Source organism: Mustela putorius, unplaced genomic scaffold (assembly GCF_011764305.1).
Source record: "Mustela putorius furo isolate JIRA1106 unplaced genomic scaffold, ASM1176430v1.1 tig00000129_pilon_pilon_pilon, whole genome shotgun sequence".
NCBI classification, from domain to species: Eukaryota; Metazoa; Chordata; class Mammalia; order Carnivora; family Mustelidae; genus Mustela; species Mustela putorius.
In genome coordinates, this window is record NW_025421290.1 from 8133382 (window position 1) to 8159812 (window position 26431).

The window sequence follows — 26431 nt, forward strand, 5'->3', positions numbered from 1 at the left end:
CCTTATTAATCAAATACATTTTTATAGTTCTCATATATCCGATATAAAGAAGACACAAGAAGCATTCCTGAGCTCGCTGAAAGACAAGGACTTCTATATAACTCTTTGGAGTAGTATAATAAATGTTTTATATGTTATTGCATATTACATGATTGAATTTTATTGCCCCATCTATTATAGTGGTCCTGCTGTGACTGGCATTTTCTGGGCACTTACTTTATAGTTCATCTTTAGAACTTAATATTATACCAGGATTAAGTTTTAAAGGCAACTTGTAGGGCAAGAGTCAAAGGGATTGACAAAATCCTTTAAAACTCTTCTCAAAATGTCATCTGCAGACAGGCACATGAGCATCCCCTGAGAGCTTATTTGAAATGTAAATTCTCAGACACACTGAATTAGAACTGGTGGAGGGGGAATGTAGGAATCTGGCCTTAACAAGCTCTCTAGCAGTTGAGATGGATGCTAAAATTTAAAGCTCTGCACCATTGTCCACTCACACCTTTTCTCCTCGATTGGGTTTGATGGTTACCTTTCTGGCAAATTGGTTTGCACGTCCAGATATCCAGACATTGCCATTGTTCCAGAATCTTAAACTTGAGTGAGTGTAAGAATAAACACGAAAACAGGTTTATATTCATGAAGCCATGCTTACTGTATATAAGGGCAATTGAAGTGTTTTTCTCCAAAGGTTCATTAATTTTGCCATTCATGTTGTCTCTGCAGTCTAATGCTAATGTAATATATGATCTTACTCTATAACATTATTATAGCCATTGCATGATTTACTAGAATGATTAAAGCTTTCTGGTACATTGAAATATTTCTGGTTAGACTGAGTGAACTGAAGATGCTTTTAATGTTAACCAGAATTGCTGGGAAAATCTTCCAAATACATTTTTCTCTGACTTACTCAGTAGACTTGCTCTCTTTGATCATTTGAGATCTTAAAACACTTCAAGATGATCATTATGGATATCATTGTACACTACCATTGATAAAGAATACTTATGTTAATGGGTGAATATGTACAGATTTGGAAATATTTTAAGGTTATAGCAAGCAGCTCTCCAAGCAGGGGTGGTGGGAGCTGTTTGCTTACCAAGGAGGAGTCTTTTATCACTGCTTATGTGGGAATTGCCAGCTCAAGGAGATACTAAAAACCAGAACTTCTAATATGTTTGAGTATTGTCTTAATTTTTTCTTCTTTTTTTGACAGAGAGAGACATCACAAGTAGGCAGAGGCAGGCGGGGGCAGTACCCAGTACCCTAAGATCATGACCTGAGGCAGATGTTTAACCCACTGAGCCACCTAGGTGCCCCTGTCTTAAAATTTTTGGCAGAAAATACATCCCCATGTTGACTGTACCCATAACAGACCACTTCCTCTGCCTTATGCTTGGCACACAACAGGATACAGAATAGTAGAGAGGATAATAGAATGACTATCTATCTACCAACCAGCTTTGTCAATCTTAATATTTTATGATACTTCAGATTTCTTTTCTTATGATGAGATACCACATCACAGATACGACTGAAGTCCTTGTGTGCTCCTCTTTCTTCTGTTCTTACCATGTAACATTTAGATTTCTCCATTCCTAAGCATATTTTTATAATTTACTCCATAATGTGTATACCATAAGCAATATGGCATGTCCATATCCATAATCAAAACAGTATTATTTTTGTACATTATTAACTTAATGTAAATGGTATTATAATATATATATCTATCTGCTTTCCCCTTCAAATTTTTATATGTGATAGTTATTCATCTTGACAAAAGTAGCTCTAATTCATTAGTTTTCACTGCAGTGTAGTGGTTTAAGCACACCCTGAAGTCTCCTTTTGTGACATGTGGGTTGTTTTTAATTTTTGGTTATCAAACAATGCTTCTATGAACACTCTGGTTCATGTCTTTCTGATATAATGGAGGACAGTTTCTCACTAAGGTGTATAACTAGGAGGGAAGCTGCTATGTCAAAGAGTAGGCATATAAAAAAAGATTATGCATATATTTAATTTGAAACACATCATCAAAATCTGTAAGAGGCTCTGAGGTGGTGGGGTACCCACTGAGACATGATGACCATGGCCTGCTCTAATGCTGTAAGATTTAAATATCATCTGGGATAAGACACTCATTTATAGACTTGAAAACATGCTTCTTTGTTTTCATTCTTTGGGCAACTGCATTTGTTTTTTTTTTAAAGATTTTATTTATTTGAGGGAGAGAGAGAATGAGAGTTAAGAGAGCCTGAAAGGGAAGAAGTCAGAGGGAAAAGCAGACTCCCCGCTGAGCAGGGAGCCCACTGGGGCACTCCATCCCAGGACTCCAGGATCATGACCTGAGCTGAAGGCAATTGCCTAACCAACTGAGCCACCTATGTGCCCTGGGCAATTGCATCTTAAAGGAATGACTTCTCCCTCCTTGGTCCTCCTTATACGCATTTCGATCTCTTCATCATTATCAATCAACATCATAGCAGTTAATTTTATTAACTCTTGTTATTTTTCAGGCACTGTGTAGAATACTTCATATGCACCGTTTGACTTATTCCTCATAACAATCTCACATGGTAGGTGTTATAAATTATTTCTACCTCACATGTAACAAACCCAAAGCCCAAGATAAACTGAGCCCTTGTTCAGAGCGACTAGCCAGGATTCAGGCTGTTACAACCCAGTTCCTGAGCTCTTAACCACTGTGTGAAGTTGTGCTTTCTATATTAATTCATGATCGAAAGCACAAAATCATTACTTTCTTTTCTGATTGGCAAAAGAAAGAGAGGTCGAGTGTCAAATATTTATGCAGTATCATAGAAAAATCAGAAAAGTTTAAAAAAAATAGATCACTACATTGTGATTTGAAATCCTTAATCACTGACTTAGGTTCAGGACAGTGTGTTCACTCATTTGTTATTTTTCCTCCTACTTTTTACAATGTTATTAATGTAGAAACATTCTTAAAAAAGGTGGAAATATTCCTCATTATTATTTTTTCATATTCCCATCTTCATTCTCCTGGATGTCTTTTACATGTTGCAGTTTTAGTGTACATGTAGTTAATCTTCTTTTTTAACTTGTTTTAGAGAGAGAGAGAGAGCAGGGGGTGGGGGAGAAGCAGACTCTCTGCTGAGCTCAGAGCCTGACTTGGAGCCTGATTTGGAGCAATTAAGGGGCTCGAACTCATGAACTTGAGATCATGACCTGAGCCAAAATTCAGAGTCAGACACTTGACCAACTGAGCCACCCACGCACTCCTAATCTTTCTTTTTAATATTTATTTATTTAATATTTTAAAAAAGATTTTATTTATTTGACAGACAGAGATCACAAGTAGGCAGAGAGATAGGCAGAGAGAGAGGAGGAAGCAGGCTCCCTGCCGAGCAGAGAGCCTGCTGATGTGGGGCTTGATCCCAGGATCCTGGGATCATGACCTGAGCCAAAGGCAGAAGCTTTAACCCACTGAGCCACCTAGGTGCCCCAATCTTTCTTTTTTAAGATTGGCATTATATCACAAGCATTTTCCATACTATAAATTCTAATAATCATTTGAGTGGATGTGTTAGAATTTATTTATCCATTCTATTGTTTTCAAAGAACATTTTCCTGCATGTTATTTTTTCTTCCATGTGGGTCATTTTCTCAAGATGAATTCCTTGGAGGAAAATTACTAGGCCAATGGGCTGATCATTGCTATGATATCTGATACTCTTTAACATCAGATGCATGCTTAGAAATGAGAATGCTAACTAAATCTGAACCACATGAGGTCATCACGCCATGATCTCTATGGAGATATCTTCCTGACATACCACTTTATTGCTTACAATTGATGTTAATTAGAGGTTTATTTGCCTAATGTCTTAACTGATTGGCATTCTCTATGGTCATTGTGGTTAGGTCTGGTTCATGACCCCATATCCCTCTGAGATTTATGTTCCTGGAGTTGCTATAAGGTTCAGTGTGCCTTTTTTTTTTTTTCTTTTAAGATTTTATTTATTTATTTGACAGAGATCACAAGTAGGCAGAGAGGCAGGCAGAGAGAGAGGAAGGGAAGCAGGCTCCCTGCTGAGCAGAGAGCCGGACGCGGGGCTCGATCCCAGGACCCTGAGATCATGACCTGAGCTGAAGGTAGAGGCTTAACCCACTGAGCTACCCAGGCACACCTTCAGTGTGCCTTTTAACCATTGAAATGGCCATAGGTTTGTTTATTCTTCTAGAAAACAATCATTTTGTTAGGATTCAAAAACCTAGGAGAGCAAAATTGGATTACATGACAGAAAAATAGAACATGGTGGTGTGGACAAAAGGAAGTAGAATGCCCCGCTGTGATCTCTGTCTCATTATCCCCACCCTACTGCACTACTGACCATTGCACTAACCCATGAGGGCTGTACTGCTGAACACTAGGGGAGGTATTCATGATTTACTAAATTGAATTCCAGGACAGTTTGGATAATCTCCAATGACATTAGCTATAAAAGTGTGTTCCAAGTTATCCAAACCTCTGGATCTAATTGGAAGGTCATACCTATCTTTGTCATTTCTGTTGCTGCCCTTCATCAGCTTAGCCAGATTCAGGACCCCAAAATGAGCTGCCCTCTCTGTGCTGTGATCATGGCCTATGCTGACCATCCCAGTTCTCATCACTTATGCCCTAGCCCCAGAACCTTGATAGGTAACCCCTGGCATTTTAGGAAAAGCATATGTCACTAAGCTCTTGGCGGGGACTGAAGGCAATATCCCATTACATATTTATAGTTGGAGATACTAAACTTAACATATTAATCGGTGACTTAAAGGCTTGGAATTTGGAACTCCAAATTCAAGATTTCTTGAACGTGGGTGTTTAGTTATTCCCTTATTTTATACCATATGAAGGTAAATGTCACATGTGGCCTATAGTTTGCCTCAAGGCCACCCTCATTTTTTCACTGGTGGGTGTGGCTTCAATTGTTATTCACAACTGCTCCAGTGCAGATCACCTTCCCTTACCTTCCCCACTGGCTACTTGCTCTGCCTTTTGTTCTGAAAAACCAAGAGTGATACCATTACTCTCTAGTTTCACTTTCCATTGAGTCCATGAAGGTCTCATGGCTTGTGACCCTTCTGCCATGGTCACAAGACAATAATAAGGTTTAGAAGAGACACGGATGAATATCTCAACACAGCAAGCAGCTGAGCCGATTGGCTGTTTCTTGCCTCTTCACTGAAAATTGGTGCTTCACCACATTTCCTTGACTATGACTTTCGGTTATTGTGGTGGTTGATTGTGGTCCTTTGGTCTGGCTAGATTGTTTCCATGTAAACACTTCTCTCATTTCAGCCATGTCCAAGTTCCTGCTACCTGTCCTTGTTGCTGATAAAGCCAGCATTTCTTATGGGCTGGAACAGCCTCCATCAGCTGAGGCTGAAGAGCAGTGGCCCTTGCTGGACAGGACAGGCATGGGCCAGTTCCCTTCAGGCAACAGTCCTTCCACATTGCCCATTTGGGATACTAGTTTGGCTGTAGGCATTTGCATTTGCAATGCGTGAACAAGCTCATTAGCCTCTACCTGCATGCTAGTAGGCTCTCTGTCTACCTGTATTCTATGTCCCCAGGACTGTGTCCTACATTTACTCATCCAGTGGCTGCCCCTGATTTGCCTTTCTGAGCTAGGGACTGCCACCACTGCTAATGTTACTGGTGCTCTCGGGTGTGCAGAGGTTTACCAAGGACCCCAGCCATTAGGGCTGTCCATTTGCTCAGTGCTGTGATGGTTCTCACCCTGCTGAGCATAGGGCTACATTCTATCTCCCCACAGTGTCATCCACTATTAGATGGTCTGGACAGAACTTGCTGGGCCCTGATTGCTGCAAAGTCTGACAAGAGCTGAGAAGTCTCACACACTCAGAGGTACTCTCACACACCCATTGGGCCATGAGGGCAGGTTCAAGAGACACTATTCTGCCCTTTCTGTACCTTGGAAGCAGCCTGCCTGCCCCTCCCCCATGTTTGCCCTGTAGTAGAGTCTGGCTTCCTTTAGGATGATTTGCTTTCAGAAGCCCTGAAATTGAACCCTTTTCAATAGGACACTATGGGATTTCCCTGCCCTACTTCTTGGTTCCCACATGTTTACGTATTTCAAAACCCCACTTGCAGTTTTCAACTTTTCCTCTAGGAAGCTCTCCAGTCTCCATAAAAACTGGAGAACGCAACAGATATGGGGAAGGACAATTGTCTACCCTTGCCTCTGGAGACCTGAAACTTTCATATCTCAGCCTCCCCCCAGAAAGTACTTCTTTGATATGCATGAAGTCCATGGTATAGCATCTTGTTTCCCAAAACATGCTGCAACAATGTATCTGATTCATGCTGCCCCCCCCCCTGCCCCTGCCTCTCCCCGCAAGTGCCTGGCACAGGACCTTCTTCACAGCTGGTATCCAATTTATGTTTTCATTAAATGAATAAATGTTTGATGGAATAAAGGTATGTTTTAAACACAAGGAAGGAAGTTGTTTTTAGCAAAGTTAAGTTTGGGTTTCAGGTGTTCAGTCTGTGCTTCCACCTACAGAATTATTCAGTTTCTAATTTAAAATGCTTAAGGGGATTTTAAGTCATCTGAATAACAATGTTTTCTGGACTGGAAAGATGGAGGCAGGTAGGCAGCCAGACGTGGCAGAGCAAGTCATTATCAATTGGTAGTAAATGAAAAGTTAGGTCTAAAACAGGGCGTATAGTGTGATCCCATTTTAAAAATGTATTTGCTCAGAGAAAAGAAGGACTAAGGGACATATGGCATGAATATTAACAGTGCTCCCTAATAAATGAGTGGTATGATTATGGTCTTTGCTTGTCTTTTCTTTTTGATTATTTACAGTTTCCTAAAATTATAACAATGGACATATATTATTTTTTGTAATAAAATGTTATATATAATAGCTTTAAAATTTTTATCTTACTGTATTTATATCTTAATAACAAGGTTGCAAATAGTGTGCAGAATTTTGAGCCCCTCTGGGTTGTTCCTGGCTTGAAAACAAATGCTTACCTAAAGGAATTCTATTTCTGAAAAAATTCTAATAGAAATGTGTATGAGACATCTCTGTGTATGAGGCTATCCCCATGGGAGGAAATATTGGGAGGTAAGAATGTTTGTCAGAGAAATAGAGTTGGTGTCCTCTATATAAAACAGCAAGGGTAGCATTTCCTCAGACCTTTTATATATACTGGGAGAAAAACACAGAAATGTTCTTGTGCAATTTCAAATGAGCTTTGTGTAAGGGAAGGATATTTTTATTAGAATCCCATGAAATACTTTTTACCATCATAATCCTTACTCATGATAACAATAGCAATATAGCATAGCACTAAAGATCATGGCCTTGGCATCCCTCAGTCAAGTTTGAATCCTGGCTGTTACCAACTATGTGATCCTGAGCCAATCATTTAACTTTTTTATTGTTAGCTTCCTAATGTATTTTGCTTTATTTTTTAAAAGATATATGTATGTATGTATGTATGTAAGTAATCTCTATGTCCAGTGTGGGGCTTGAAACTCATGACTCTGAGATCAAGTCACATGTTCTTCCAACAGAACCAGCCAGGTGTCCCCAGCTTCCTAATTTTTAAACTGATAGATAATAATACCAACTTGATAGGGTTGTTGTGAGAATTAAGTGAGGTAATGTAGGCAAAGAACATATGCTTTTGGCATATAATAATAACAATAATAATAATAATTGGCATTCAATACAAGAGGTATTGTTGATAAAATGTAATAGCAACTGTTGGTACCACTTTATGATACATATTATGTCCAAGCCACTATTTTATTCCTTTTATGTCTAATTTTCACTTATTCTATAAATTAACTTCAAATTAGGATGAGGATGAGAAAACAGGCCCCAGAGAATAAGGTAAAGAAATGCATAACCAAAAAGCAAGAGGAGATTTGAACCAATATCAAACCGATATACTCTGGGTTGCTCAATATTCCACAATATTAAGCATTAATAAAGTATTATTGATTGTAATGATTTTTTTTTTTAGTAATTACCAATAACACAATTTGACAGCCTCAGCCAAGCTTTGTGGTAGAAAAAATATTTATCTGACCACCAGGTGGCGTTTGATCAAGGTTCTACAATTACACTCACCACTCAGAACCTTTCCCATTAGTTATGATCTAAAGTGAAATCATTTGCTAGGTTCTACGTGGGGGAATTAACAAAAGGCAGCGGTGTGTAAAAATGAAGTAAATGTGTTTACGTGTGATATAGAGCCTGTTTTATGTAGTCTATGTGGAAAAAATGGGAATGAACCTTCAGACTATTTGGGGACTTCCATCCTTAGGCACACAATTTATTTAATGAACGTAATCCACTTTGATATGTATTAAAATAGCATCTGGCTTAACAATTTTAATGGTAACTCTGGATTTAATACGATTTTCATGTGCTCAGTTACAATGCTTGAAACTTGGGATTTATGGGAAGAATGGCAGGTAGCAATTAATTCTGGTTACAAGGTGGAGCAAAGGCCTCCACTTTATTGCCCCTGAAGGAACCCAGCAAGCACACAACTATATTCCATAAGATATAATGTGATTAAATAAAAGCAAGTATATGGCCATTTAACGTGTAGATTAGCAATTGTAGGGAGATTAACACTTGCAGGGAGTGTTATTTTTACTCTGATAGTCTTGGTAATTTCTGCTGTTTGTAAGTCTACAATACCTGTTCTTGTAGGCACTTAATTAACCTGTAGCACTTTGTGTCAATTGTAATGACAAGAACATGCACAGCCATTATATGTTTGAAGCCAATTTAGAATATTTGCAGTTTAAATTTGCCAATGGAAAAATTTCCCTCTAATTGTAAGAAACAGCAAATCTGAAATGAGAAGGGTCAATTCTGAGTTATCGAAAATGGAATTATTCCATTTTTAGATTGAGTCGTTTTGCTTCTCATTCCATCAATAGTTAAGAATTGGCCCATAATTTAACAAATACATGTTGGATGGATAAATAATGAATGAATGAATGTGCCTCATGTGCCAAGTGCAGATCTAGAGGCTGTGGGAATTATGAAACAGTAGTTTCCATGACCTCTGATCTGTAGGAAGTTTATGATATAGTTGGAAGATCAGAGACATAAAGAACAAGAAAAAATAATACAAATGTTAAGTAATAATAAAAGATATCATATGGAAGATATAATTATATTCCACTGAATGCTACATAGGGTGAGAACCATAAAAATTTGACACAGAGAAGGATTTCTTTGGACATCTGTGGTCAGGGAAGGCTTTCTGGAGGAGGTAGACATAAGCTGGCCTTAAAAGGTGGGAAAATTGGAGGAAGAAGAGGGCACTTCCAAATGGTGAAGAAGGAAATAGGAGATGAAAAAAATGAAAAGAACCAAACCCAAACAATGAAGATAGGAATGTATAGCAAATGGGTACTTGTGGTGGTGGAGAAGGCCCACGGTGGTAACAGGTCTACAGGCCTATGCTTTTCAAACTTCAGTATTCGTCTCCCTAGTGGAACACTTGACCCTCTCATGTAAATGGGGAGCATTTCTTCGCCCCCAATTTACACTTAAAAATGTGAAGGATAAATGTTAAATAATTTAACTGGCAGATAATAATATTAAAGTAAGTGTGGAAGTCCTACAAAGGAGTGCTGAAGAGATAGAAGTCCAGAAAGTTTGTGACTTGCCCAAGGTTGTATAACTTGTTCAGAGGACAAGTTCAGCTAGAATGGTCCATGGAGCAGGTTGTGCCCAGCCTTTGAACATCATGGTCAATGGTTTATTTTGCTTTTCTCTTACCGTTATTTCTTTTTATATTCTCTGGCGAATCTGCCAAAAAGTGGTAAGGGAAAATAATGAAAGGAATTTGAAAAAATTCATTATTTTTTTCCTTCTTGTTCATAGCTCTGGTATAAGGATTGAGACATTATATCATAGATAAAATAAAGTTTAAAAATAATTTGTTATTTGTAATCCTTTCTGTGTTCCCTGATCTCTATTTTTATCAGAGACAGTAAAATTGAATATTAGTAAAATGTATTGTAATGATTACTAATAGGAAGACTGTATATATTTTTCAGATCTAGGACACATTTGATTTTGGGGAAGAAACAACTGATTCATTTGGCAGAATGTACTGGATGAATACAGCCAATTCAAATACTTTTCTGGGCCCTGAAAAATAGTCCTCCATCTTTAATGGTGACCTGGCTGGAAAGAGAATCTTGAACCCTAGTTGGGTGGGCTGGATTTCTTTTGTAGTCACAGGGCCAACTTCTGAAGATATTTCCAGAATGTCTTTTAGCAGAATGCTTTTTAGGGTTGAATTAAAACCTAGAGCAAGTGACTGAGAAATGCTACATTATTAGTATCCCAAAGATAAGGATGGGATTTGTTGTCAGGGTTTGAAGTGACTTGGGAACTCATTTACAAGTAGACGTGGTACTCGGAGGGGATTGTGACCTGACTTGCCTCTCAGAAATTCTGGAAGAAAATGGGGAGGAGCAAAGTAATGCATGTTTTGGTTTGAAATCTTTCAAGTGTTGCAGAATAAAGATGCCGATGATTTGAATGAAGATCCAAGGTGAAATTTAAGAGAAAGTGTCCTGCCTAGGAGAGACTTGGAGGGTAAAAAGCAGACCCGTAGACCTGGTCTACCCTGCTCTAACCCGCATCCTCCTACTCACACACACCATGAATAAGAATGGCTCCTAGACCTTCTGCTTGTTCCGTGGGAATTTGAACCTCCTGATTCTCACAAATGATTCTGAAAGCTCTCAGGGGGGTGTATCACTAGTGTATTATTTTCCTAATGCAGCTGTAACAAATTATCACACACTTAGTAGCTGAAAACCACATACATTTATTATCTTACAGCTCTGGAGGTCAGAAGTCTAAAACGGGTCAGCAGAGCCAGGCTCCCTCCAGAGGCTTTAAGGGTGAACCTGTTTCTGTGTCTTTCCCTGGCTTCTAAAGGCCATTTGCTTTCCTGGACTTGGGGGTCCCATTCCCTGTCTTCAAAGCCAGCAGTACAGCACCTTCAAATCTTTCTCTGACCTCTGCTTCTGATGGCAAATCTCCTCTAACTCCAACTCTCCTGCCTTCCCCATATAAGCACCCTTGTAATTACAGGAGGCCCACCTAAATAATCCAGGAGAAACCTCCCATCTCAAGATCCTTTACTAAGCCACATCTACAAATTCCCTTTTGCCACGCAAGGTAACACATTCCCAGGTTCTGGAAATTAGGACATGAGAATCCTTAGCTGACTCTTCAGCTGACCATAACCAGTTCTCTGAGAACTAGTTCTCTTGGTCACAACAGAGATCTATTATTTTCTTCTTCTTACACTGGGTCCCTGTAACATGACTTTAGTCACTCCCATCAGTGGCAAGGGCAGCAGCAGTGCTACAGGTGTCCCATGGGCACCATGTCTTTGTGGATACACCAGTCTCCAAGATGGAGTGTGGTGCTGTTGGCCCTGATGTTGTCAAGGCCACTGCTGTCTTATTATTGCCATCACCATCAACGTAGCCATCACTGCAAAGGGGACCAATAATGTGGGCACATTTCTGGGTTTTGTTCTATCCCCATGGGAATCAGATGTGAGTCTGGGAAGGGGGTTACAAGGTAAGCTGAATGACAAGCACTCTATCAACAAGCACCGCACCTCCCCATGTGTCTTGAATGAGCTTCTCTTTGCCCTGGGGTTCAGTGTCTCCCAGCAGGCTCCTCTGTCCCTCCTCACACTACCACTTCTCTTTCCAGGCTCAGATATTTTGGAATCCTAGTATAAACACAGCTGGGACTCAGGCTGCTACATAACACATGCTTCACTTAGGCTACCTTCCCAAGTGTTTACATTCCATGCTTGAAGAACTGGCTCCTTCACGAAACTCAGGGGAAAAAAAAAAATCAGTACAGTTCTTAATTTTTCACACTTTCTACCTAGTCTAGGGTTAAGCATCTGGATCCCATTGGAGGCCATTCGTCCTAATTTAGCACTTCCTATTAATTTTGTAAGGGATTACTATTGAAATACATAATTTAGTAACTTCAGATTTTACAAGCCATGTCAAGTGCCATACCAAATAGGGTTTGACTGAATTTATTACTGTTGAAAAGGAAATCTTTGATTTCGCTCCTCCTAGCTACTATTGATTCATTTCGTACTAGGGTGTGTGAAATTGGAGCTATAGAAAACATGCTTCCCCCCCTCCTTTGATCTGGTTGGAATAAATGTTTTCACTTCATGAAATAAACAGTGAAAGGCTTTTCATGAATTTCTATGTGTTTTTCATGAGTTGTGCTTCTCATGATGGACTGACTGTATTAATACTTTACATGTTGTCCTCCCAGGAAACGGAGGAACCAGAGATCTTCCACAAGCTTTGGCTTATGCGATAGGAATTAATATTCATAACGTTAAAGCCCATGGCTGAACCTCTGGTTTTGTAGGTTGACATCACAGAGGAGGCAGGTTGAAGAGAGGCTAGCAATTGTTGCACAAGGGAATTTCCCTGTACATCTTCTAGCTTCTTTAGTTCCGCAGTGAGGCCACAGGTTTCTGATGGCTCAGGAATGTGTGTGCAGGTCTTTAACAAGGACTGAAGGACAGGGAGACTGAGCGGTAGGCGTGGTGGGAGAGGTGGGGCTCAGGAAGGCTGCAACAGGTATATGAGCAGGGTCTGAGTTGTTGGGCTGGAGTTCTTCACGGGACCTTTTCACTGGTGCCCAAGCTTTGTTTACGGATTCTAAACCATTTCCATTTCCTGGGATAAGAATCATTTCATCCTTCAGAAAGAGATTGCCAAGTAGAGTTCAGCCTACCCAGTTCCGAATATAAGTCCTGATATCGTAGAGAGCTGTATTTACAACCTATTCGTAGTTATACCCAGATAACTTCCATTTATCTTACTTTCAGGGACAGAGCTCTAGTGGCGCTCCGCAAACTGAAACGAAGGACGCCTCTGCCACCTCCTGGACACTCTGAGAAATTCAAAGGATTTTTCCACAGGAAGAGGGTGAGTTTGATAAATTTCATTTCAAATTTACTTCAACAGATGAGAATTTAGCCAAGTATTAAACAGATTAATTTCTGCCTTTGTGAAGGCTTGCACGCCTTTGATCATTCAGTCGTTTTAATGAACTCAACGTGGTTGTTTCCGATTTGGCCTTGAAGTCTTGGCACCTGGCCACAGTCTGAGTGGTGGAGCCTTACTGCCTCCAGCTTGGGTTCCTCAGTTTTGGCAGGGCTTGCCTTCCCACTGATGGAAGGTTTACAAAGGAAAAAAAAAATCATTATGTCTGAAATTCTGCCAGGACACATCAGCGTATTTCCAGGCTGCCATCTATCGTGCAAGTCTCTGAAGATTTAATATTTTTTAAAAAAATTGAAATGCACCTGCTCCTAAGGAAAACCATCTTGTCATATGATAGCATGCTTTTATTAAATCAGCGAATTTTAAATGTTATTTGTTAAGGTTTGCAAATTGGGTTTTTTTCCTTCAGGCTTCCTCATCTCTGTGTTGCTTCCAAGGTCAGCCTCCCACCCTCCATAATGAGCTCAGAGATTTACCAGGGACTTCTGACACCAGCTTTACCCAGCAAGCTGATCACAGCACTATTTGTGGTCATATCCCAAGTGATTCAGCAGCTCTTCTATCTTTAGACTCTTGTCTCATCCCACACAAAGCTCTTTTCAGACCCAGTTTGACATTATGATATTGTACTGTGGTCCCACAGGGTCAGGGAAAATAATGTGGCAATTCAGTATATGTCTTATAGCAGAAAAAGGGCATTTAATGTTTGGCAAAAGGACAGTCTGAAGACAAGGAACATGCAAGGCAACATTCAGTGGCTTCTGCCACTTTGCTAGGTAGGAGTGAAACATGTCACCCTGAAGAAAATGGCTCCAGAAGCACATAACTTATTTTCTGTTGTTTGTTGGCTTTTGGGTACCAGGATCTCAGACCTAATCTGGTTGTGTGTGGCTAGAGAAGAGGCTCTTCTCTTTGGGATCCCTTTCTTGGTGTACCATTTTGTGGCAAGTCCACTGAAGCAGGGTTTGTTAAAGTCAACTTAAGTTACTGAGAAGGTCTGCTTAAATTATTAGATATCAGTTTTGCTGGTGTGCTTGGAAGCTTAAATCTATGAGGACTTTTCCAAATTTTATCCTCTACTCTTGTTTTCTTTCACTAGTGTCTGTAACAGGTCCAGATTCAAAAAGCTATTTGTGGCCATCCCGGAAGTGAGAATAGTAGAGCACTCCAAAAAAGTGGGATATTGGGTTTGCTCCATGGAATATTTAATATCTAGAGTAACCTTTCATTTAGGAGCTATTTTAACCTGAGACCTCACTTAGAGAGCAAACTGATGGATAGGACCATAAAAAATAGAAAGTTCTTGTGGACGTGATTTACGTATTAACTATTTACCTTTTAGGGAAAAAAATGATAGCCATAATCTGTTCCTTCCTGATTAACATGCCATTTCTCACTATTAATGATAAGTAACAATAACAGTAATAATTCCCTCCTCTTATCATGTTTCTCAGATGTGGGAGACTTGTGTTAGGTTTCTTCCAAGTTGTCTGTCCCACCCTAGACAACTTGGAGGGATAATGATGTCAACATTAACTGGATTTTCCTAATTTCAAAATTGCGTTTATTTGCTTGGGGCAGATTTGGAGGAAGTTTATCTTTGCACTATCTATGAAGACCTTGTTTGCTAGGCAACTTAACATTATCAAGGGAGGCGGAATTGTATTGTGATGTGCTTTGCTTGATGTGAGGACATTTGAAGTCTAGTTTTATTCTACTACTCACTAGCTGTGTGGTCCTGGCTTAGAATTTTCTCATCTGGAAAGTGGTTGTTATAATGTTCTCTATGGCTTCTTCTAATTGTAGAATTCTATAAGCTGCCTTCAGTTGGGAGCCAAGATGACCTGTGACTGTTCTTGGGAGCAAGGGGTGCTATGGGCACAGAAAGGGGAGTGGAACATATCCCATACCAGGCACCTCAGGTACAGGGGCTTCACACTGGAAAGAAAAATCCCTAGAATATTTGGCTTTGAAAACCAGAGCGGGTTAACTTCACAAGTTCTTACAATAAGTGGGTTTTAACACTTAAAAATCATGCGCTTGTCTCTAGGAGAGCTGGAAGGGTGATAGGAAACTTGAGTTCCTGACCTTAAAGAGACAGTATGACAGTCCCTCTGAGATATAGCAGAGGAGCAGCAGTTTGAAAAACTCATGGAGTATACAAGAGGAAGATTTGTTTACAAATCTCAGAGCATGTGCTAGAGGGGCAGGGATCTTTGGGAGGCTTCTCCAAGAACAAGAGAGCTGATGGGTGCCATTTTCCTTCCTCTCCCCATAGCCAGACACATGGACACCTGTGGGAAACTGCACAGTGCCAATGCTCCCCCTAGCTTACTTACTAACAGCATGTCCCACTCCATTGTTCTCCTGTGGACATGCTTCCTCCATCATGGCTATGGCAGGAATTTTCCAAAGTGGCTCAAGGTCCCTAACCACAGTGGACTGGCACAAACTGTGCTAATACCACAAGCCCTACCCACTCCTTCTCCTACATACCTTCCCCCTTCTAAATCAGCATCAGCAAAAATTTTTCAAAGCAGCCACAGGTCCTTGACCACAGCCCACCTGCACAAACCTTACTAACACCTGGGGCCCCACCCCCACATTGTCCTGCAGACATGCCCTTGGCAGGGGTCTTTCCAAAGTAGCACCACAATTGTGTTAGTGTGCAAGCAGCTCCAATAGGGGCCAGTGCCACTCTAAAGTGACTTCTGCCTGGGGAGAGGAGAAGATAACCACACATACCAGCCTGACTGTGCCCCAGCAGACATTTGGTGTGACCTTAGGTCCCACCTACCAATGAAAGCTTCTTAAGGGACAACACAGAGAAAGTACCCAGTAGTTTGGTGCTATTTCATCTCTGGTAAACACTGGTCTGACTCAACTCAAGCCCAAGGAGGCCCCAGACAGGCCCATTAACAGCACTAGGACCAAACCCTGCCCAGAATAGGCAAACAGAGCCATTGCAGGTGACTGGACCAAAGGCAAAAATTGTTCAACCACAACCATAGGGCATATACAACACACATGGGGGACACCCCTGAGACACCAGGTTCTGGTGCACAGGGCACACTGTACTGCAGGGCACTACAGGACCTCTTCTTCACAAGGCCACTGCTTGCAAGAGTAGGAGACATAGATAACTTTCTCAACATATAGAAACAGACACAGAGAGTTACATAAAATGAGGAGACAGAGGACTATGTCCCAAATGAAAGAACAGGACAAATCACAGCAAGAGACATAAACACAATGGAGATAAGTAGTATGTCTGCTAGAGAATTTAAAAGAATTTAAAATAATGGTCATAAAGATACTGGACTTGAGAAAAGAGTGGAGGATTTAGTGAGAACCTCAAAAAAAAAAAAAAAAAAAGAGAGATAGAGAATGAATAACAACCAACCAGAGACAAAGGACTCAATAACTAAAATTAAAAATACACTAGAAGGAATAAATAGTAGACTAAAGGAAACAGAAGAATGGATCAGTGATCTAGAGGACAGAGTAAAGGAAGGCAATCAACTGAGTTGGAAATAAAAAATAATAAAAAGTAACAATAGATTAAGGGAATACAGTGACACCATGAAACGCAATAACATTTACATTATAGGGATCCTAGAAGGAAAAGAGAGAGAAAAGGGAGCAGAAAATATATTTGAAGAAATAATAGAAAACCCCTGGATCTGGAGAAGGAAAACGAAATCCAGATGCAGGAGGCACAGAGAGCTCCCAACAAAATCCCAAAGGAGGTCCACACCAAGATACATGGTAAATGAAATGGAAAAATACAGTGATAAAGAGAGAATTTCAAAAGCAGCAAGAAAGCACCTGACTGGCTCAGTTGGTAGAACACACAACTTTTGATCTTGGTGTTCCAAGTTTGGGCCCCGCTCTGGGTGTAGAGATTAGTCAAAAATTGAAGAAAAATAATTCTTTGGGGCACCTAGATGACTCAGTTGATTAAATGTCCGACTCTTGATCTCAGCTCAGGTCTTGATTTCAGGGTCATGAGTTCAAGCCCTGCATTGGGCTCCAAGGGTATGGAGCCTACTTATAAATAAATAAATAAAACAAAAAATAAAACAACTCAAGAAAAGAAAAACAGTTACATACACAGGAAACCCCATAAGGCTATCTGCTGATTTTTTGGCAGAAACTTTGCAGGTCAAAAGGGATTGACATCATATATTCAAAGTGCTGAAAGAAAAACAAAACAACACCCTGCATCCAGGAGTACTCTACCCAGGAAGGCTGGGTAGAGATAAAAGAACTCATTGCCACTAAACCAGTCTTACAAGAAATGTTAATGTTAAGGAAAGACCATAAGCAGTAGAAAGAAAAGTAGGAAATATAAAAGCAGTAAAATAAAGTATATCTGTAAAAATCAGTCAAGGGATTCACAAATTAAAAAAAAAAATTGAAATATATATCTAACATGTGTGGTGTTTAAAGGAGTAAAAATTTAATGCTTTTAGAATGGATTCAAACTTAAGTGATCATCAACTGTTGTGTGCATAAGTCGTTATATATAAACCTAATGCTAAACACAAATCAAAAACTAGTAATAGATATGCAAAAAATAAAGAGAAAGGAATTCACATATATCCTTAAAGAAAGCCAGTAAACCCTGAGAAGAGAGAACAAGAGAAGAAAGAAACAGAGAAGAACTATAAAAATTACCATAAAACAAGTAAAAAAGTGACAATAAGAACATACCTATCAACAATTACTTTGAATGTAAATAGACATTCAATAGAAACGCTCCAATAAAAGACATAGGGTGATGGAAGGGATGAAAAAGTAAGACTGATCTATTGGCTGCCTGTTAGAGACTCATTTCACACCTAAAGACACATGCAGATTGAAAGTGAAGTGGAAGTGAAAAGAAAGCCTGGGTAGCAATACTTATATAGAACAAAATAGACTTTGAAACAAAGACTGTAACAAGAGACAAAGAAAGACTCTACATAATATTAAAGGGAACAATCCAAAAAGAAGATAAAAAATATGTAAATATGCACCCAATGTGGGAACACCTAAATACATAAAGGAAGTAATCAATCGTAATACAATAACAGTAGAGGATTTTAACATCCCATTTGCATCAGTGGATAGATCATCCAGACAGAAAAACAACACGGAAACAGTAGCTTTGGATGACACATGGGACCAAATGGGATCTAATAGATATATTCAGAACATTCTATCCTAAAACAGTGGAATATACATTTTTTTCCAGTGCACATGGAACACTCTCCAGAATAGACCACATATTAGGCCACAAAACAAGTCTGAACAAATTTAAAAAGATTGAAGTCACACATGCATCTTTTTTGACCACAACACTATGAAAATAGAAATCAACCACAAGAAAAAACCTGGAAAGGACACAAATACATGGAGGTTAAATAACATACTACTGAACAATGAATGGATCAACCAAGAAACCAAAGAGGAAATAAAAAAAAATACATGGAGACAAATGAAATTGAAAACACAATGGTCCAAAAATCTTTGGGATGCAACAAAAGTCGTTCTAAGAGGGCAGTTTATAGCAATACAGGTTTACTTCAAGAAGCAAGAAAAGTCTCAAAAAAACCAGCCAAACAATACACCTGAAGGAGCTAGTAAAAAAAACAAACAAAACCCCAAACCAGTAGAAGGAAGGAAATAATAAAGATTAGAGCAGAAATAAATGAAATAGAAACTAAAAAAACCAATAAAACAGATCATGAAACCAGGAGCAAATTCTCTGAAAAGATCAACAAAATTGTTAAACCTTTAGACTCATCGGGAGAGAGAGAAAGAGAGAGAAGACTCAAAATTGATAAGAAAGAGGAGAAATAAAAACCAACACTACAGAAATACAATTATAATATATAAGAATATTATGAAAAATTATATGACAACAAACTGGGCAACCTAAAAAAAATGACTAAATTTCTAGAAATATATAACCTCCCCAAACAGAATCAGGAAGGAATAGACAATTTGAACTGACCAATTGCCAACAACGAAATTGTATCAGTAATCAAAAAACTCCCAACACACAGAAGTCTAGGACCAGATGGCTTCACAGGTGAATTCTACTGAATACTTATTTTTAAAGATTTTACTTTTAAGTAATCCCTATACCCAATGTGAGGCTCAAACTTAGAGCCTTGAGACCGAGTGTCACATGATGTATTGACAGAGCAAACTGGTGCCCCTTTACTAAATATTTAAAGAAGAGTTAATATCCATTCTTTTCTAAGTATTCCAAAAAATAAGAGAGGAAAGAAAGCTTTCACATTCATTCTTGAGGCCAGTATTACCTTGATACCAAAACCAAATTAAGATACAAAAAAAAAAAAAACAAAACAAAAAAAAACACTATAGGCCAATATGAATATAGACACAAAAATCCTCAACAAAACATTAGCAAACTGAGTCCAACAATATATTAAAAAAGTCATTCACCATGATCAAGTGGAATTTATTCCTGGGATGCAAGGGAGGTTCAATACATGCAAATCAATCCATATGATACATCACATCAACAATAGAAAGGATAAAAACCATATGATCATTTCAGTAGGTATAGAAAAAGCATTTGACAAAGCACAACATTCATTCATGATAAAAATCCTCAACAAACTAGGTTTAGAGGGAACATACCTCAATCTAATTAAGGCCATATATGGAAAACCCACAGCTAACATTATACTCAAGGGTGAAAAACTGAGAGCTTTTCTCTTAAGATCAAGAATGTTCACTCTCTCCACTTTTGTTCAACATAGTCCTGGAATTCCTAGCCACAATAATCAGACACATGCAAAAAGAAATAAAAGGCATCTAAATTGGTAAGAAAGAAGTGAAACTTTCAGTATGGCAGATGACATGATCATATATATAGAAAACCCTAAAAGACTCCACCAAAAATACCACTAGAACTGATAAATGAATTCAGTAAGATCACAAGATACAAAATCAAGATACAGAACTCTGTTACATTTCTATACACTAATAATGAAGTAACGGAAAGAGAAATTGAGAAAAATAATTCCATTTAGAATTGCACCAAAAATAATAAAATATCAAGAATAAACTTAACCAAGGAGGTGAAAGATCTATACTCTGAAAACTATAAAACATTGATGAAAGAAATTAAAGATGACACAAACAAAAGGAAAGAGATGCCATGCTCAACGATTGGAAGAACAAATGTTGTTAAAATGTCTGTACTATCCAAAGCATTTAATGCAATCTTTCTCGAAATACTAATAGCACTTTTTATAGAACTAGAACAAATAGTCCTGAAATTTGTATGGAACCACATAGGACTCCCAGATAGCCAAAGCAATCTTGGAAAAGTTGAACAAAACTGGAGGCATCACAGTCCCAGATTTCAAGATATACTACAAAGCGGTAGTACTGAAATCAGTATGGTACTGGCACAAAAGGAAATACACAGATCAATAGAACAGAATAGAGAGTCTGGAAATAAATCCACTATTATATGGTCAATTAATCTTTCACAAAAGAGGCAAGAATATGCAAGGGAAAAAAGACAAGTCTTTTCAGCAGATGATGCTGGGAAAACTGGACAACTACATGAAGAAGGAGACTGAACCACTTTCTTACATTGCACACAAAAATAAACAAAGTGGATTGAAGACTAAATGGGAGACCTGAAACCGTAAATATCCTAGAAGTGACACAGACAGTAATTTTTCAGACATTAGCTGTAGCAACAGTTTTCATTTGTCTCCTGAGGCAAGGGAAATAAAAGCAGAAACAAACTACTGGGACTGCCTCAAAGTGAAAAGCTTCTGCACAGCAAAGGAAACAACCAAAAAACCAAAAGAAAACCTACCGAATGGGAGAAGACGTTTGCAGTTGACATAGCTGATAAAGGGTTAGTATCCAAAATATATAAAAACCAAAAAAGCAAATAATCCAATTAAAAATGGGCAAAAGACATGGACAGACATTTCTCCAAAGAAGACCATACAGATGGCAAATAGACACATGAAAAGGTGCTCAATATCATTTGTCACTAGGGAAATGCATATCAAAACCACAACGAGATAATATCTCACACCTGTCAGGATAGCTAGAATCACAAACCTAAGAAAAAACAAGCATTGGCAAAGATGTGGGGAAAAAGGAACAGTTAGACCCCATTAGTGGGAATACAAACTAATACAGTCACTGTACAAAATAGTGTGGACCTTTCTCACAAAATTAAAAATAGAAATACCATATGATTAAGTAATTCTACTCCTGGGTGTTTCCATAAGAAATACAAAAATGCTTATTCAAAAAGATACATGTTCCCTTCTGTTTATCGTAACATCATTTACAATTGCCAAATTATGGGAACAGCCCAAGTATCCATTGATGGATGACTTGGGAAAGAAAATGTAGTATATATATTCAATGGAATATTACTCAGTCATAAAAAAGAATGAAATTTTGCTATTTGCAGCAACATGGATGGATCTAGAGGGTAAAATGCTAAGTGAAATAAGTCAGAGAAGGACAAATAAATATGACTTTATTCATCTGTGAAATTTAAGGAACAAACAAACAAAGGGAAAAAGAGACCAAAAAACCAGACTCTTAACTAGAGAGAAAAAAAACTGATGGTAACCAGAGGGGAGATAGGTAGGGGGGATGGGTGAAATAAGTGAGGGGATTAAAAGGACACTAATTGTGCTGAGCACTGAGTTGTGTATAGAATTGTTGAATCGTTATATTGCACACCTGAAACTCATATAACACTGTATGTTAATTATATTGGAATTAAAATTAAAAAATAGAAAAAGAGCAAAGAACAGAGCTGAAAATGGAAAGAAGCTGGATATGTCAAGAGGTTGGTGAGCCACTGAAGTCTTTCCGACCCCTGGACTTTTCAGTTATATAAGACATTAAATTCCCTTATTTATTTGCTTTCTATGGTTTATCTCCAAAGATACCCTACACAACACAGATGAACATTCTCCTCATTTTATTGCTGAAGAAATTGGAGCTCAGAATGCTTGAGTGGGGCTGGATACACTGATCCTTTAGAAAACATCCAAGGTCATACAACTAGTGAGGTTGAAACTGGGATTGGAACCCAGGCTGTCTGCCTCCAAAGCCCATGCACTTAACCACCAAGCTATTTTTTCTCTTCAAGAGAACTATTGTATAATTCAGACGTCAGCCATTGAACACTGGTTTACTCTCTATGTAGGGACTAACTTTAGAAACCGAGAAGTGAAGCCACGAAGTATGAGAAAGAATGTGGCTTGGGTTGCATAGCATAGGAGCCACTATTTCTGCCTGCCTAACACTTCTCCTCTGCTAACAACCTTCTACCCTCTGCTATCCCTGCCTTACCCACTCTCAGCCATGTGGCTCAACTGCCCAATCAGATTCTTGCCCCCCCCCCATCCCCACTGGAATATTTTTTTTTTTAAGATTTTATTTATTTATTTGAGAGAGAAAGAGAGCATGAGAGGGAGGGGCAGAGGGCCAAGAAGCAGCAAACTCCCCACTGAGCAGGGATCCTGATGTGGGGTTCAGATCCAGGACCCAAAGGCAGCCACTTAACCAACTGAGCCACCCAGGTGCCGCTCCCCCTCCCCCTTCGGAATCTCGAGTCTCCCTGCAGTCATCTGTGGGAAGCACATGGGAGGGGAGACCATGAGCTCCTGCAGGGGCTTCCAGGTGCCTGTTCTGTCTGAGGTCTGGTTTTTCATCTGTTCCTACAATTCTAAGAGTTCCAGCCACATCCTCCTACACAAACCTCTTTTGGCCTTAAATTAGCCAGTCTTGGTTCCTGTTGCTTGTAACAAAACATCCTAGGTTATACTTAGGACAATATTCAAGGCTCTATTCCTAAGGCCACCTGTATATTTGGTATTTGGATAATTGGTGGACTGCAAGGGCATGTGGTTATTTCCATGTACCAAGAAGAAGATGGTCCAGATGGTCAGTTCAACCTGCCTATCTCAGGAGTTTCCATTGTAGCAACATTCAAAAGGATTCTTTTAAGAGGGGTTGTGAAAAGTTCCATTTAAAAGGTATCAAATTATAACGAGCAAGTTATGTACGTTGTAGTTATTAATATATATAGGTAAACTATAATTAATTATAGCATTAGATGTATTCCTATTTACCCACTCCCAGCTTCACTCAGTTAAGGATTGGTAAAATCTTACGGCTGTTTGAAGACAAAGAACTCTAATCTTTATCCTGATCTTGGGTTTTTCCTCACATATTCTCTCTTCGAGTTTCATGGTCGAAGATATCAATGATTCCTCTGTTTTTTGCTCTCAGTCAGAATGCTTGGAGGGACTGTTTATCGAGTCCCTGGAGTTTGGGACCAAAATAAAACTATTTCTGGGAAAGAAAGCATGGTCGTGTTTACTGAGCTCCTGGAAAACAGCAGGATTTTCTTTGAGATACTTTCCTCCTCACTCACCCCCCACCCCCTTTTCCCATATTGCCCCTTACTCCATATTTAGGACTGGTGTCAGCTGGTACTGATCTTCATCCGCTGCCCATCGTGCTTGATGGATGCTCAGTTCTTGAGTCCTCACAGACAAGTTGAGGAAGTAGAACCAGAGCATCTGATGTCCCAAGGGAGAAGGGTAAGGGTTCAGGATGAAAGTGTGCTGCCACCGGGCTAGATATCCACTGAGCAAGGCTGAGCTCTGAGCCTCTATTTAGCCCTCTTGGTCACAAAATTATTTTCCTGTCTTTGTTCGATCTGATTAAACTTTTTACTCTCAGAGAGGGTTTTTTCGTTTCTGGTTTTTTTTTTTTTTTTTTTTTTCTCTCCAAGAAGCTTGGTGTCCTTTACTGTCATCTAGCTTCAGTAACGGGCTACCCTGGTCCCCTAGAGAGATATTTAACTACTTTAAACTTCAGAATGAAGGGAGCGGAATTTCTGGTTATTTATTTATTTATTTTTCTCTTTCAAAAGGTCTATTTCTGTGTAAATTTTTGGGTGCACACGGAAACTTACTTGGCACAGTTCTGGGTCCCTGGCAGCAGCTGTGTTCTATGTTGGATCACAAAGTCGTGTTAGACCAATGCCTTACAACATTAAGTGGATAAATCTTTCTTGGTAGAGATTCTCAACAATACGGTTTCCTATAATACAACTAATTTTACATAAAAGAGCTATATCCTCTCTTTTTTACATAAGAAGGCCATTAAATATAAAAAATAGAAATATCAAGAAATATTAGTATAATCATATGGTGGTAACTATTATAAAAAATAGCTAAGAGAGCTGAAAATACTTACTTCTGAAGTTATTGTTATGTCTTGTAGATTTATTTTGGTTTTTAAACTTACAACTTTTTGACTTTGACGGAAATGAACTCTCTAAAAAATGGCATCATTTTTTCCTTACATGGACACAAAATTTGTTTTGTCTCCATGGATTATGTATGTGGTCTCAAAGTTCCCCCCATTTTTTGTTTATTTTGAGCCCACTCTTTGATGTTAGTGATTTTTCCCAAATATGTGATATTCATGGCTATAAGATCATACTGAAGCATGTGACACTGAGTGTAAAAAGAAAAGTAGAATGTAGGTAGATCTGTGCATGGGGGAGGAGATTACTGAACTGGAACGGGCTTCTTCATTAGGGTCCTCCAAATGACAGTCTTTGTAGGATTTTTTCCCCCCTGGACTGGTGTTTTTCCAATGTGACTTTGCCATCTCTCATCAAGAGTTGAGTCTATTTCTCCACCGCCTTGAATCTCATAGGCCCTTGGACTACTTTGACCGGTAGAATCCAATGGAAGTGATGCTAGGTCAGTTCTGGGCTTGGTCTTTAACTAATCTGGCAACTTCTGCTTCCTGTGTCTTGAAAGCCACTAGCCATTTAACAAGTACAACTATCCTGAGGCCACTCTGCTATGGGAAGCCCAAGCCATGGGGAGAGGTTCTCGAGAATGAGATAGCTTGTGTGGAGAGGGAGAAGGGGAGGGGGAGAGGGAGAGAGAGAGAGAGAGAGAGAATAGGAGAAGGAGGGGGAGGAGGAGGAAGAAAGAGGGAGGGAAGAAAGAACAAGGTCAGGTATCACTTAGGTGCCAGAATATGAGTGATGAAGCCATCTTGGAAATGGATCCTTCTAGGGCTGCCCCAGGGAATGCTATGAGGATCAGAGATGACCTGGCCAGCTAAGTCCTTCCTTAATTCCTGACCTATAAAACTGTGAGCAAAGCAAAACGGTTGTTTTAAATCACTAAGTTTTGGGGTCAGTTTTAATGCAGCAATAAATAAGAGAAACACTATATTATATATATTATATAGATTTTGAAAAAATCCTTTGGTTTTCAAACTTCTGCAGACTCTTTAAGAGGTATGAAGTATCCCCAGTTCTTGAGCCTTCTGTCGTCCAGATCAGTTTGCTTCTGCTTTTTCCCTTCTGCCAGCTGAGGTTTTATTTTTCTCAGGTTTGCTCTAAGTCAGTTATCACTAGTTCATTTGTTTTTCAGCTTACAAAATTTAGTTACCCTAATTTCTCTTACTGTTTTCTTTTTTGCAGGTATATGCTTTATTCTTTCCTTACCATAATTTTTGTGGCCTTTGCTAGGCAGTGGAGGTAAATATACACATTTAATTTTCCCACATTTAACTGAATGCTTCCTATAAGTTTTATTGACTATTTAGAAGGGCAATGGGGATTTGGGGCCTTGGGCCTAGAGAAATAATAGTTTCTGAATGTTTTTTTGGCCCAGGGAGAATTTTCTGATTTCTCCATAAAAGGTGAGAACTGAGTAGGGTTTGTGAGAAATAGGCTCTTGGTTGTCAAGGGAAAAAAGGACACATACACACACACACACACACACACACACACACACACACACACATTCCATTCTGTGTTTGTAGTTGGGTAAGTTCATGAAGATTCTTGAAGAAAAAAGCCGTACTGTGAGACTTTCTAGTATCAAGATCACTTACCATTCAGATGTTAGTTCACTAAAAGGGAGGGTGACATGATATGTTAAATGACTTTCTTGATTACAAGAAGAGGAAAAAGAGAACCAAAGTAAAATGGGATTTTGTAGAACACAGAAAAAGCTTAAAACAAAAGGTCACTTAGAGAGTTCTAAATTCTCAGGTAAGCGTTTAAGGACTTCTCTGACAACATGAGTTAGAATTCTGAGGGGAGAAGAATGAACCAGGCTTTTGTGAGATTCTTGTTCAAGATGGTGTTGTAGGAAAATCCAGAACTCACTCTCTCCCCACAACACACCCCAAGCCTACAGCTATATATGGAACAATTTTTTTTTTTCCTGAAAAAACCCTAAAAACTA

The 26431-nt window shown here is 39.0% G+C and overlaps 1 long non-coding RNA gene across 1 annotated transcript in view; it reads right to left on the reverse strand.

Annotated features, from left to right (window-relative positions):
• Window positions 1–26200, reverse strand: part of LOC106005825 — a 54432-nt gene extending 28232 nt beyond the window's left edge. The window contains exon 1 of the long non-coding RNA XR_001179475.2: window positions 26076–26200. This is a non-coding gene — a long non-coding RNA (uncharacterized LOC106005825). The remainder of the gene's footprint in view (window positions 1–26075) is intronic.
• Between the last annotated feature and the right edge of the window lie 231 nt (window positions 26201–26431).